Here is a 9,592-nt window from a genome sequence, read left to right as displayed (position 1 = left end):
TATGATCCAGCCGCCTCAACAGCCTCGGCTTTAGGACCGTGTAGATATCCCCGATGCTGATAAATGGCATATCCCCGGTCGACCAATCCTACCTGAAACAGTGCTACGGGCCAGATTCGGCGATCTAAGGAGACTTCATGACGATGTGCTGCGGGTAGAGAAAGGCCTCATCGCCTCGAAAGATCCAGGATACCCACTCTACGTGGTTAACGTTCCGCGGCAAATGTCGTACGTCGACGGCTTCCCCGCGGATAAGTTCTTCCTCTGATTCGATTACATATTCGACATGTTTCACGTGAAGAAGCTGGATTTTACGTTTGTCCGCCTTTATGCCTTGCATATGAACTACATCATTGGGGTTGAGCAGATACGTTTTATCTGTGTCGCTGACCCGTACTACATGCACGAGGGCTTCTTGGGAGTCTGTGCACAGCATCGTGAATACACGAGGGATTACATCGTCAGTTTCATGCTCGCCAATAAGGACAAGGAGGCGATTCTCGTGCCTTATCATCCCGTGTAAGTCATCTGCGCTGCTATACTTCCTTCGATTTCAATAATTCATTTGCACGGTGGAGGCTAATTAATTTGAGGTGTACTTATTTTGCGCAGCGGCGGGCGCGCCGTCCTCATCATCCTCTACCCCCAATTCTCCCACGCTCTTTACTTGGACTCGTCGAAGAACATTCACAAAAAGGATTACACCCACATCAAAGATGTTCTCGACAGTGCTATGTTTTACTACCAAGCAAGGGGTGGAGTGGTTAGGGACATGAAGAGAAGGGGCGGCAGGGGCGCCTTCAGCCATAAGACCGACTTCTGCTGCATCCAGCAACCGAACGATTCTCTTAATGATGGATTCTATGTCCTACACCACATGCTGGAGTACAAACGGGATCACCAGAACCTTCACATGGCACCTAGATCTGGCGATGCCCATATTCTGCAATGGGCAAAGGACATAGGAGATATCGAGGATCATCGACTTCAAGCTGAGTTCTATAACATCCAGCGCGAACTTGCCCAAATCATCATGAATGAGGTCGTCAGAAAAATAGGGATGTTCCATGCAGAAGGACAAATGTCGAGGGAAGACGTCTGAACATGGATAGCCTCTCGGCGTCTCGACATGAAGCCTTTCACTAAGCTCAATGACTATCTCCCTGACATGGATGGATGGCACGACATGATGGAGTGATTGTCGATATATGACAATGTGTCCGTTTAGTCCATACTTTCTTTTATGAAAAAACTTTGAGTTATGCACGGTGAAACTTTATTTGTGATGTAATTAAACCGTCCTCCTCCTCGACTAGCGAAAATCACTCTAGTTAGGGTACGATGAACTTTGTTATTTATGCTTATGATATGTTGTTTCTATTTTTGCCAAGTCTGTCTCTTTCTGTTGCTCAACTATATATGTTGCATATCATCGACTCATGTGACGATGCAGGTGCATAGATCATAGATGGCGAAGAAGTGCTACGCCAGGAGTATATATACGACAAGTGGCCGGAGTGTCAGGCCCAGGTGTACCGGTTTTCGGTTTCCGAGCGACACGCAGTACTTAGTTTAGGTTCACGCTAATGCGAGAGAGGGATACGAACTCATGTACTCAAAGTGATAGCTATTCTCGTGTATATCATTGTTTAGATGGATGACGATGTATTTGCAAGTAATCGAGACTTGTATCGCTATTTTCAAGATTGATGACGAGAGACCACTTTGTGTTGGATGATGATTATGATGATGACATGATTTGATGAGACTAATTGTATGTATATGCTATGATTACATTTGTATGTGGATGATATGCTAAAGATTATTGTATAAAGCCTATTCAAATACAAAACAAATAAAAAACAAATATGCAGGAAAAAAATAATAAAACTAGTAGTAGCGAGGGGGGAAATTTAGCAGTAGCGCCGACTTACCAGTAGCGCTTCCTGCTGAAAAGTGCTGCAGATAATATCAGTAGCGCCTTTTTCCAAACAGCGCTACAGCTATTCATCAGTAGCAGTAGCGTGGGTCAACAGGCGCTACTGCTATACGTTAGCTGTAGCGCCTTATTAGTAGCGCCGGTACCCGCGCTACTGAGAGGGCCAAAACCCGCTCTGCTGCTAGGCTTTTCCCTAGTAGTGTTACTGGACTGGCAATGCGCGTTGCGCTGAGCTCCCGGTCCTCGGAATGGGGAGGAGGGACTTCACCGGTCTTGAACAGAACCTTCCAGATTTCTTTGTGCGTTATGCCGAAGAGCTCTAGCAGCATCTGGTGTTCGGCCGGGTCGAACTCCCACATATCAAACGCCCGTCTTTGACACTGGAGGATCCGGCGAATGAGCATGACCTGGACCACGTTGACAAGCTTGATCTTCTTGTCCCTCATACTCCTGAGGCAGGTCTCGAGTCCGATCAGCTCCGTGGGTTCGCCCCAGGCCAGGCCCTTCTTCTCCCAAGAGGTGAGCCGCGTGGGGATTCCGGATCTAAAGTTGGGGGCCGCCACCCAGTTGGCGTCGCGCTGCTCGGTGATGTAGAACCATCCTGGTTGCCACCCCTTTATGGACTCCACGAAGGAGCCCTCGAGCCATATAACATTGGGCATTTTGCCCACCATGGCACCTCCGCACTCTGCCTGTTGGCCGCTCACGATCTTCGGCTTCACGCAAAAGGTTTTCAGCCATAGGCCAAAGTGAGGCTTGATGCGGAGGAAGGCCTCACACACGACGATGAACGCCGAGATGTTGAGGACAAAATTCGGGGCCAGATCGTGGAAATCTAGCCCGTAGTAGTACATGAGTCCGCGGACGAAAGGGTGGAGTGGGAACCCTAGTCCACGGATGAAGTGAGGGAGAAATACCACTCTCTCCCGAGACTTCGGCGTAGGGGTAATATGTCCCTCTGTTGGAAGCCTGTGCGTGATGTTAGCGGCCAGGTATCCGGCTTCCCGAAGCTTGGTAATGTTCTCCTCTGTAACAGAGGAGGCCATCCACTTGCCTCCCGCTCCGGGCATGCTGCGGTCTTATGGAGAAGATGAGAACTTGGGCGCTGGAGCTCGAGGGTGCGTGAATGGATGAGCGAAGGAAGGAGAAGGCGTGGGTGAAAATGGGAGATTTCTGCCCCCTTATAAAGGCGATGTGAATGTGCGCCTCCCCACTTGCCTCTCGAAAACTCTTATTTTTCCAGGCGCCTCGATTAATGGCGCTGGTTGGGTTACCCATACCCGTATTGATGAGAATCCCGCAATAAGGGGAACACGATCTCTGCTCTGACAGGACGTGCCAAGGAAACCGCCTCGTGGTGTGCGCGGTAGCAAGTTGTAAGAACGGTTCGAATAAAAACCGGATTGTGGAGTGATGTCACTCTTCGAAGGATTGTCAGCAGATTGGATTCGTGGATGATTATTATTCTCTCTACGGTGATATATGGAGTGTTATCTTGCAGAGCCGAACACGGTCCTTGTGTTCGGAATTTATCTTGGAGTATTCGAAGATGGAACCCGCCTCGCAATGCCAAAGACAATCTACGCGCCGGACTCATCGTCATTGAAGCCTGGTTCAGAGGCTACTGAGGGAGTCCTGGATAAGGGGGTATCTGGATAGCCGGACTATGTACTTTGGCCGGACTGTTGGACTATGAAGATACAAGATAGAAAACTTCGTCCCGTGTCCGGATGGGATTCTCCTTGGCGTGGAAGGCAAGCGTGGCGATTCGGATGTAGATCTCCTCCTCTGTAAAACGACCTTGTGTAACCCTAGCCCCCTCCGGTGTCTATATAAACCAGAGGGTTTAGTCCGTAGGACTCATCGTCATCATCTTCATTACCATCAACAATCATACCATAGGCTAGCTTCTAGGGTTTAGCCTCTCTGCTCTCGTGGTAGATCCACTCTTGTAATACTTATATCATCAAGATCAAATCAAGCAGGAAGTAGGGTATTACCTCCATCGAGAGGGCCTGAACCTGGGTAAATATCGTGTCCCCAGCCTCCTGTTATCATTAGCCTTAGACGCACAGTTCGGGACCCCCTACCCGAGATCCGCCGGTTTTGACACCGACACCGACCAACTTACTTTTGTCGCTGGCTAGCAGCATTTCCAGGTACAGTTGTGTCCTGCTCTCTTGTCCACCGTTTAGTGTTTGTTGGAGTGTGCATGGTGGCATCCTAAGCTCGCACTGTAAAATATGCTTTGCATTATTCCCGAGCTGGCACTATAAATTTTGCTTTGTCTTGTTGACAATGCCATATGTCTTATGGAATCAGATTACATTTCTGTTTGTTATCGTAATATAAAAAATATTCATGTTGTCAAAATTTTCACAGTGCCTGCATTTCATTTCTTTAGTTTGATTATTTCCCTTGTATTCAATATGCTTCTAATGGCTGATCCTTCAATTTTTGTTGTGGCATCTTTATTTTCACAGGTGTTGTGTGTTCTGGAAGATGGAAGAGGAAGAAAACTTATTTTTGTTGAACTAAATTTTCTGTATTATGTTTTGTTGCACGTATAATTTGATAGTTTTGTATAGGAACAAGTGATACTATTTTGTAGGGCTTTATGGCTTGTCATGTAAACATATTTAGTGTTGAAATATGAAATTATTTGCAAAATTTGTCGAAAAGGAGGACCATTTGTATGAATATGCGAATGGGCTGAAAAGAGTATTGGACCAACTCCAGGATTGAATTATTATTTGCATGTATAAAAAGGCTGACTGTAAACTAGAAATGGGCTGCACAAAATTGTACCTATATTCTTGAAAGGCCAAGCGTGCATAAAAATTGACGGGCTGACCAATTGGGCTTGGCAAAAAACAAACATACTAAAAATTAACAGAAATAAATATACTAAATTAATAGAAATAAATATACTAAATTGGCTGAATTATTGGACTCGGCCCATATAGACATCGAAATGGACCGGGCTGATTCTAATCAACGACCTTTTCACTTGGTCGCAATTTTGCCCCGACGTGGCCTCGGTAGACAGATAGCAACCAAAACAGAAGGTCGTTGAACCAATGACCGTACCTTTTGTTTTGGTCGTTGTCTTCCACGACCTTCTCACAGAGAAGGTCGTTAATTTCAGTTTACGACCGTCAGCTTTTAGTGACCAATAGTGATGGTCACAAGTTGACATATTTCTTGTAGTGCACCAGTCCCCTCCTGCTTCCTCATCGGCGACAACCCAAACCCAAGGCATGGGGTTCTTCGGTAGTGGCTCTGGCAAGGGTCGGGGGAAGTTTAAGCCTGGCGCCTCCTCCTCCTCCGCCGCCATTGACCTGCCCGCTTGGGTCGGCAGCGTCTGCACATCCTAGTGCACCAAGCACGGTGGCACTAGGAGTTCAGGCAGGCGCTGCCTTACCCCGACGTGACGCAGCTCACGCCGGCGCAGCTCACGCCGGGCGCAGCTCACGCCGGCGCATGCCCGAGTACGTCGTAGATTCCCCCGATTAAGAGGTCTAGTTTGCCCTCGAACACAAGGAGCAAAGATGGCTCGGCGTGCAGCAGCACCATGTCACCCCCCCGCCACCCCCCGTCGTCAAGCCAGAGGAGGAGGAGGCCGAGGCGGTCTACCAGGCGACACTGGCGGAGGCCTTCACCAACTCCATCAAGGAGGAACGACGAAAGGCCGAAGCGGCAACAGCGGACGAGGTCGCCTACTAGGCGGAGCTGGCGGAGGCCATGGCCCTCTCTCCGGCCGCCGAATGCGTGGTGCCACCATCGCCACCGCGGCTAACCCCGATGACGCCTGCACCCGAACAGGCCAAGACGTACCTGTGGACCGGCCAGGTACATGAGTTTGTCAGCGCCCGTCCCATTTGGCTTGGTGCCACACGGGCGCAGGAGGCACCTCAAGCACTAGCGGCAATGCAAGCTGGCGGAGGAGTGCACCGACTGCGAGCGATGCATGCGGAGGGAGCGGGAGGAGGACGAGGAGCACGCCCGCGTCGCCGCATTGCCTGCGCCGCAGCAGACGCCGGAGGAGGCAGTCCTAGCAGCCTATCAAGCCGCCTTTGGCTGGGCTGGGCCGCCTCCCGTCTTCATCGACCTCACCGGCGGCGATGACGGGGACAAGGGCAAGGGCAAGACAGACGTCCAGGGCTGCGTGTGGGCGCCGACTTTTTTTAGCTTTTATTAATGTTTAATCAAGTTTTAAGTGGATTTTGGCCGGCGGATGACCGGCCAGTTACGTTAAATTAAGTTCGTATTATGGTTATTTGTGACATGTGTGCATCATTTTTTTTACGTGCGCAAATTTGGGCCGGTCTCTTGTTGGGCGCTCCAGCTGACCCATATGAAAAAACGGACGCGCCCGTTCGTATGGCCGACCCAAATGGACGAAAAGCGGACAAAGCGTCCGTTTGGGTCGGTGCGTTAGAGTTGCTCTAATTTTTTCACAAGGCATGCAATACTCAAATATTTCATGATCTTTTTACAGAATAATCAGATTACTGGGACATTTATATTGAAAACTAGTTCGAATTATTTTGACATTTCGGAAACCATCTGACAATTCAACGTGCGTAGGAGCCCATGGGCAGGCAGTCTGCAGACGAAGACCACACGCAAGCTCTGCTGCAGCCCTACGCACGGTCTCGTCCCATCACCATTGCCTATGGTAGAATTAAGGGCCTGTTCGGTAGCTCGCTGGCTCCCAGCTTCCGCAAATATCCGAGCGGAGCTAGCCCGAACGGCCCAGCTCCAAGAAGCTGGCTTCTTGGAGCCAGTGGCGGATCCAGGATTTGAAGTTACCCGGGGCGGATTTCTAATATAAATAAAAATTGAAGTCACAATACAATCAAATAAGAAAATCAAGTATATTAATAAGCCAAGAATACACATTCAGACAGGACGATCAACACAATGAATTTTTCAAAGTTGTTTCACTCTTAAGAATTACTACGTGGAAGATATATAATGCAAAAGTTTATATAAAATCTAACTTCCAGGAATTATGCCAACGTAACAACAAAATAAAGAATGATAGAACAACAGAGGAGAAGACTAGGGGATAGCCAAGAACCTGCTACTTGTTGTTTCTGTTGGCTGCTCGCTTGCTGTTTGGATCGGGGCGTGCGGCCACGGTGAACACGTCTCCTGTGCTTACTAGTAGACTGCCCGTGCGTTGCCACGGGCTTTTTAAACTTTGTATTAGTTACATGTCGAATTTTATTTAGATATAAAAGATAGCCAATAACAAACGAAAAATAATTTTAATCTACTTCGCATGCAATGTATTTCAATAAAAGAAATTAATTCTACCTTACACATAAAGATTATCATATCCCGATGAACAAAATAAAGGTGGTACCCAAACATTGACCTCTTTACTGTGCGCTGCATTACAAATGATAAAAACACTTGAATGCTCTTTTTAATTTATGCTTAAGATCGGTTGTCTCACGAAAGCATGAGCATTGCTATTATCCATTAATTAAAATTAACACATGGATGATTGTGTTCCCTTTAAACAAATGTTCCAAGATGTTACAACAAGAAACTTAATTGCAATGTGAAATTGGTTGGCGAACTATTACAAATAAATGTAGGCATTTGAAACCCCATTTAGAAACTACGGTAGCAAAACACATCTTCTAGAACATGCTACTCCTACCTATCTTGGGAGAGGTAGATACATCATTAGTACTTTCTAATAGAGTGCCCGTGCGTTGCCACGGGCTTTGAAAAAAATTAAAATACAATTCACGAAGCTAAGAAATAACCAAGAACAATACCCTCTTAGCTAACATACATATTTTTTTGACAATCAGCTAACACACATAGTATCAAACACAATAATGTTATAGCATTTACTTCCAGTCCCCTCCAATCCTCCTCAAACGTCCACATACACGCCTGATCAGTGAACGAATAGGATAGAGAAGGAAAAAAGGTGATCAAGCCGCAGCTGGTCCCCTCAAATTTAGCTAATTGCTAGTGTGTTGCAATGGGAACATACATATTCTAGTGGCTCAATATTAGTTATGTCCAATCTGTATCTTTAGACCCACATCACATCGAATGTTGTGTCAGTTTTTGTTAACATGAAATCAGACTTGTTGTCTCCCTATTCCTCTCACCCCTTAGGTTCTTGATGTCATCATGTGGATGCTCTAAGACATACTTCCTCCATTCCTAAATATTTGTGTCTTTTTAGAGATTTCAACAAGTGACTACATACGGAGCAAAATGAGTGAATCTACAATCTAAAATATGTCCAAAATGAGTGAATCTACATACAGAGCCGTACGTTGTTGATGTGTTGAGTTTACGATTTTTCAGTGAATAAGATATCTGCGTAAAATGAGGAAATTATGTTGTTCTATAAATATAGTTTTCTATGTTTTGCAGGCTCTCACAGTTTACTTTTGGCTTGAAAGAGAATCAGATTGCGGATAAAACACCACTTCAGTTTGATTGAAGCCCTTGTGATCGTGACAAGTCAATGACATTAATCTTCTTGGGCGCCTATCATCTTATAGAACAACACTTTGAATAAACTTGGGAGCCTGCATGTATATCGGATAATTCAGAATACAGCTCACCACAAGCTTATTCAGCACCAAACATGCTATATACTCAAGCAAGCAAAAATAGCAATCCTCCTCAAACACAATAATGTTATATCATTTACATCCAGTCCCCTCCAATCCTCCTCAAACGTCCACATACACGCCTGATCAGTGAACCAATAGGATAGAGAAGGAAAAAAGGTGATCAAGCCGCAGCTGGTCCCCTCAAATTTAGCTAATTGCCCGTGTGTTGCAATGCGAACATACATATTCTAGTGACTCAATATTAGTTATGTCTAATCTGTATCTTTAGACCCACATCACATCGAATGTTGTGTCAGTTTTTGTTAACATGAAATCAGACTTGTTGTCTCCCTATTCCTCTCACCCCTTAGGTTCTTGATGTCATCATGTGGATGCTCTAAGACATACTCCATCCGTTCCTAAATATTTGTGTCTTTCTAGAGATTTCAACAAGTGACTACATACGTAGCGAAATGAGTGAATCTACACTCTAAAATATGTCCAAAATGAGTGAATCTACATACAGAGCCGTACGTTGTTGATGTGATGAGTTTACGATTTTTCAGTGAATAAGATATCTGCGTAAAATGAGGAAATTATGTTGTTCTATAAATATAGTTTTTCTATGTTTTGCAGGCTCTCACGGTTTACTTTTGGCTTGAAAGAGAATCAGATTGCGGATAAAACACCACTTCAGTTTGATTGAAGCCCTTGTGATCGTGACAAGTCAATGACATTAATCTTCTTGGGCGCCTATCATCTTATAGAACAACACTTTGAATAAACTTGGGAGCCTGCATGTATATCGGATAATTCAGAATACAGCTCACCACAAGCTTATTCATCACCAAACATGCTATATACTCAAGCAAGCAAAAATAGCAAATATAACATACGGCTTATAGTCTTACCTGTTAAAAGCTCTTTTTTTCCCTTATTATTTTGGAGAAGAAGTGTCGGCTGCATATCCATGTGATCTTTCAAGGCAGAAGGACCTACACTGAAACAATCTTACCAATGTAGAAATACAAAAACAAGAACAACCGAATTACAA

This window comes from Triticum aestivum, chromosome 3B (genome assembly GCF_018294505.1).
Source record: "Triticum aestivum cultivar Chinese Spring chromosome 3B, IWGSC CS RefSeq v2.1, whole genome shotgun sequence".
Lineage (NCBI taxonomy): Eukaryota > Viridiplantae > Streptophyta > Magnoliopsida > Poales > Poaceae > Triticum > Triticum aestivum.
This window is presented reverse-complemented; position numbering follows the sequence as displayed.